This window comes from Callospermophilus lateralis, chromosome 18 (assembly GCF_048772815.1).
Source record: "Callospermophilus lateralis isolate mCalLat2 chromosome 18, mCalLat2.hap1, whole genome shotgun sequence".
Lineage (NCBI taxonomy): Eukaryota > Metazoa > Chordata > Mammalia > Rodentia > Sciuridae > Callospermophilus > Callospermophilus lateralis.
The window spans coordinates 23,868,072-23,874,071 of NC_135322.1; positions in this window are offsets into that span (position 1 = coordinate 23,868,072).

The following is a 6,000-nucleotide window of genomic DNA, read 5'->3' on the forward strand; positions in this document are numbered from 1 at the left end:
AAATCTAATTGAGTGAATCAAGTTTCAAGAAGTTAGAACAAACCATGTTTCATTTAGAGTTTCAAATGCATGAATCTCTGTAGGGACAAAAGAAGTGAAACCTAAAAATTCATAGTGTTCCTGAATACTAACACTTCCACATAGAATAATGAAATTTGGGTAGCCAAGTGGAAAAAAGTAATACTCAACTTTCCTACCAAGTACCAACTAAATCATGTGAAAAAAATATTTGCTGAGATTCTAGTAAACTCAGAGTTTTGTGGAAGCTCTGCAAACGTTTTCAAATGAAAGTGTATGTCCCTTTCCTCTCCTTAGGATTACTTCAACAGGGAACAAAGCATAGAGAAGGCACTGAGATCTAATGGAGTGAGTAAAGTTTCATGCAGCTAGCAAAAACCATGTTTTACTTAGAGTACCAAATGCATGTATTTTTATTCAGGAAAATAAAGTGAAACCTAAAATTTCAAAGTGTTGCTGCAAAGGAATGCTTCAAACTAGAGGAACAAAATATGGGCACCCAGGTGAAACTGGTATCCGTGTCTTTCCTGCCAAGTATCAAAAAGATCCTTAGAAAAATATTTGCTGAGATTCCAGTAAACCCGGTGTTCTGCGGAAGGTCTGCAAATGCATTCAAATGAAAGTGTATTTTCTTTGCCTCTGTTTAGAGCTATATAAATAGGAAAGAAAGCAAAGAAGGTGCACTGTGAACTAATTGATTGAGTCAAGTTTCAAGGAGCTAGCACAACCCGTGTTTGATTTAGTGTTCCAAATGCATGTATCCCTACAGAGGAAAACAAAGTGAAACCTAAATCTTCAACGTATTTCTGCAAAAGAATGCTACAACCTAGAAATCAAAATTTGAGCAGCCAAGTGCAACTGGAATTTCCATATACCTGCCAAGTATCAAAAAGATTGGGTTAAAAAATATTTGCTTATTCCAGTAAACTCAGTGTTCTATGGAAGTTCTGCAATTGCTTTCAAATGAAAATGTGTTTTCCTTGCCTCTGCTTAGGGCTACTTCAACAGGGAACAAAGCATCGAGAGCACATTGAGAACTAATTGAGTGAGTCAAGTTTAAAGTAGCTAGCACAAACCATGTTTGATTTAGAGTTCCAAAAGCTTGTATCTCTATAGAGGAAAATGAAGTGAAACCTAAAAATCCAAAGTGTTCCTGCAAACGAACGTTTCAACCTAGAAGAACAAAATGTGGGCAGCCAAGTGTAACTGGTGTCCTAATATCTTCTTCCAAGTTTCAAAAATATTGATTGAAAAGATATTTTCTGAGATTCCAGGAAACTCGGTGTTCTGTGGAAGCTCTGCAAAAGCTTTCAAATGAGAGTGTATTTTCTATGCCTGTGCTTAGGCCTACTTCAACGGAGAACAAAGCATAGACAGCACACTGAGAACTAATTGAGTGAGTCACGTTTGAAGCAGTTAGCACAAACCCTGTTAGATTTAGTGTTCCACATGCATGTATTCCTAGAGGGGAAAAGGAATTCAAATCTAAAAATTCAATGTTTTCCTGCAAATGAACATTTCAACCTAGATAAACGAAATTTGGGCAGCCAAGTGAAACTTATATCCTCATTTTTGGGGCCAAGTTTCAACAAGACTGGGACAAAAAATTTTTCTAACATCACATTAAATTTGGATTTCTGTGGAAGGTCAGCAAATGCTTTCAAATGAAAGTGAATTTTTCTTGCCTCTACTTAGGGCTATTTCAACAGAAAACAAAGCTATGAGAGTGAACTGAGAAATAATTGAGTGAGTCAAGTTTCGTGCATCCAGCCAAACCGTGTTTTATTTATAGATCCAAATGCATGTATCCATATTGGAAAAAATGAAGTGAAACCTAAAAATACAAAGTGTACCTGCAAACGAAAGCTTCAACCTAGAAAAACAAAATTTGGCAGCCAAGTGCAAATGGAATACTATTTTTTCCTACCAAGTGTAAACAACATTGAGAGAAAAAATATTAGCTGAGGTTCCAGTAAACTCGGAGTACTCTGGAAGCTCTACAAGTGCTTTCAAATAAAAGTGTATATTCCCTGCCTCTGCTTAGGGCTACCTCACAGGGAACAAGGCATTGATAGCACACTGAGAACTAATTGAGTGAGTTAAGTGTCAAGCAGCTAGCACAAACTGTGTGTGATTTAACATTCTAAATGCATGTATCCCTATAGGAGAAAATGATGTGAAACCTCAAAATTTAATGTTTTACTTAAAATGAATGCTTTAAGCTAGAAGAAGAAAATTTGGGCAGTGAAGTGAAACCAGTATCATTATCTTTCTTGCAAAATATCAACTAGTTTGTTTGAAAAATATTTGCTTAGATTTCAGTAAACTCAAAGTTCTGTGGAAGCTCTGCAAACACTTTCAAATGAAAGTGTATCTTCCTTGCCCCTTCTTAGGGCTACTTCACAGGGCACAAAGAATATAGATCATACTGAGAAGTAATTGAGTGAGTCAAGTTTCAAGGAGCTAGCACAAATAATGTTTGATTTAGAGTACCAAATGCATGTATACATATAGGGAACATCAAAGTGTAACCTAAAAATTCAAAGTGTTGCTGCAAATGAACACTTCAACCTAAAAGATTGAAATTTGGAAAGCCAAGGGCAACTGTTATCCTCATCTTTGCTGCCAAGTGTCAACAAAATTGGGCAAAGAAATATTTACTGAAATTCCTATAAACTCAGAATTCTGTTGAAGCTCTACAAATGCTTTAAAATGAAAGTGTATTTTTCTTGAATCTGCTTAGGACTATTTCAATTCGGAACAAACCATAGAGAGCCTACTGAGATCTAATGCAATCAGTCAAGTTTCAAGCAGCTACCAAAAACCATGTTTGATTTAGAGTTTCAAATGCATGTATCCCTATAGGAAAAAAATGAAGTGAAACCTAAAAATTCAAAGTGTTCCTGCAAATGAACACTTCAACATAGAAGAATGATATTTAGACAGCCACGTGTATCTGGTATACTCATCTTTCCTGCCAAGTATCAAAAAGATCTGATGAAAAGATATTTGCTGAGGTCATGTATACTCAGAGTTCTTTCGAAGATCTGCAAATGCTTAAGAAAAGTGTATTTTCCTTGCCTCTTCATAGGACTACTTCAACAGGGAACAAAGCATAGAAAGCACACTGAGAACTAATTGTGTGAGTGAAGTTTCAAGCAGCTACCAAAAACCATGTTTGATTTAGAGTTCCAAATGCATGTATCCCTATAAGGAAAATGAAGTGAAACTTAAAAATTTAAAAGGTTCCTGGAAATAAATGCTTCAACCTAAAAAAAACAAAATTTGGGAATCTAATTGAAATGGGAATAGTCATCTTTCCTGCCAATTATCAACAAGATCAGGTGAAAAACAATTTGCTGAGATTCCTGAATACTCCAAGTTTTTTGGAAGCACTGCTAATGCTTTCAAATGAAAGTGTATTTTCCTTGCCTCTGATTTGGGCTACTTCAACATTAAACAGAGCAAAGAGAAAACACTTAGAACTAATTGAGTGAGTCATGTTTTATCAATTAGCACAACCCATATTTGATTTAGAGATCCAAATGCATCTATCCCTATAGAGGAAAACAAAGTGAATAAAAATTCAAAGTGTTTCTGCTAACAAATGCTTAAACCTAGAAGAACGAAATTTGGGAAGTGAAGTGCAACTAGTATACTCATCTTTCCTCCCCAATTTCAAAAATATTGGGTGAAAAAAAAAGAAATTTGCACAGCCAAGTCCAACTGGTATTGTCACTTTTTCTGCCAAATATCAACAAGATTGGGTGAAAAGATATTTTCTGAGATTCCAGTAAACACACAGTTCTGTGGAAGCCCTGCAAATACTTTCAAAGCAGAATGCATTTTCCTTGACTCTGCTTAGGTCTACTTCAACAGGGAAGAATGCAAAGAATGTGCACTGAGAAGTAATTTTGTGAGTAAAATTTCAAGTGGCTAGCACAAACCATATCAACAAGATCTGGTGAAAAGGTGTTTGCTGAAATTCCAGTAAACTTAGAGCTCTGTAGAAGATCTGAAAATGATTTCAAAGGAGAGTGAATTTTCCTTGCCTCTGCTTAGGGCTACTTCAACAGGAAAGAAAGAATAGAGAGTGCACTGAGAACTATTTGATTAAGTTAAGTTTCAAGCAGTAGCACCAACCGTGTTTGATTTAGAGTTGCAAATGCATGTGTCCCTATAGGGGAAAAGGAAGTGAAACCTAAAAATTCAAAGTGTTTCTACAGTTGAATGCTTCAACCTAGAAGAATGAAATTCAGACAGCCAAGTGCAATTGGTATACTCCTGTTTCCTGGAAAGTATCAACAACCTGGGTTGTAAAAATATTTGCTGAGGTTTCAGTAAACAGGGAAATGTGTGGAAGCTCTACAAACGTTTTTAAATGGATGTGTATATTTCTTGCCACTGTTTAGGGCTACTTAAAAATGGAACAAAGTATAAAGATTGCACTGAGAACTAATTGAGTGAGTCAAGTTTCATGCAGCTAGCACAAACCATGTTTGATTTAGAGTTCCAAATGCATGTATCCCTACAGGGGAAAATGAAGTCTAACCTAAAAACTCAAAGTGTTCCTTCAAACGAATGCTTCAACCTAGAAGAAGGAAATTTGGGCAGCAAAGTGAATCTAGAATAGTCATCCTTCCTCCCCAATATGGACAAGATCGGGTGAAAAAATATTTTCTGAGTTACCAGAGAACTCATAGTTTTGTGGAACCTCTCAAATGCTTTCATATGAAAGCGTATTTCTCTTGACTCTGCGCAGGGCTACTTCAACAGGGAAGAAAGAATACAGAGTGTGCTGAGAACTAATTGAGTGAGTCAGGTATCAACAGCTGGCACAAATCGTGTTTGATTTAGAGTTCCAAAGTCATGTATCTCTATAGGGGAAAATGAAGTGAAAAATAAAAATTCAAAGTGTACCTGCAAACAAATGCTTCAACGTAGAAGAATGAAATTTGGGCAGCCAAGTGCAACTGGTATTCTAACTTTCTGGCCAATTATCAACAATATCTGGTGAAAAAATATTTGCTGAGATTCCAGTAAACTCGGACTTTTGTGGAAGTTCTGCAAATCCTTTGAAATAAGAGTGTATTTTCCTTGACCCTGCTTATGACTACTTCAAAAGGAAAAAAAAAAAAGCATAGAGAGGGAACGGCCAACAAATTATGTGAGTCAAGTTTCAAGCACCTAGCACAAACCTTATTTTTTTAGAGTTCCAAAGGCTTGTATCCCTATAGAGGAAAATAAAGTGAAACGTCAAAATTCAAAGTATTCATGCAAACGAAAACTTCAACCTACAAGAATAAAATTTGGGCAGCCAAGTGAACCTGGAATTTTCATCTTCCCTGCTATGCATCAACAAAATTGCAAAGTATTTGCTAAGATTCCAGTAAACTCGCAGTTTTGTGGAAGCTCTGCAAACCCTTTCAAATTAAAGTGTATTTACTTTGCCTCTGCTAAGGGCTACTTCAACAGGGAGCAAATCATAGAGATTGCACTCAGAACTAATTTAGTGAGTTAAGTTACAAGCAGCTAGCACAAACCATGATTGATATGCATATATCCCTATAGAAGAAAATAAAGTGAAACCACAAAATTCAATGTGTTCCTGCAAATGAATGCTTCAAAATACAAGAACTAAATTTGAGCAGCCAAGTGTAACTGGTATACTCATCTTTCCTGCCATGTATCAACAAGTTTGGTTTGAAAATTATTTTCTGAGATTCCAGTAAACTCGGATTTCTTTTGAAGTTCTGCAAATGCATTAAATGAAAGTGTGTTTTTCCCTCTCCTCTGCTAAGGGCTACTTCAAAAGTGAACAAAGGATCGAGATCACACAGAGAACTAATTGATTGAGTCAATTTTTAAGCTGCTAGCACAAACCGTGTTTGATTTAGAGTCCCAAATACATGTATCCCTATAGGAGACAGCAAAGTGAAACATAAAAATTAAAATTGTTAGTGCAAACAAAAACTTCAACCT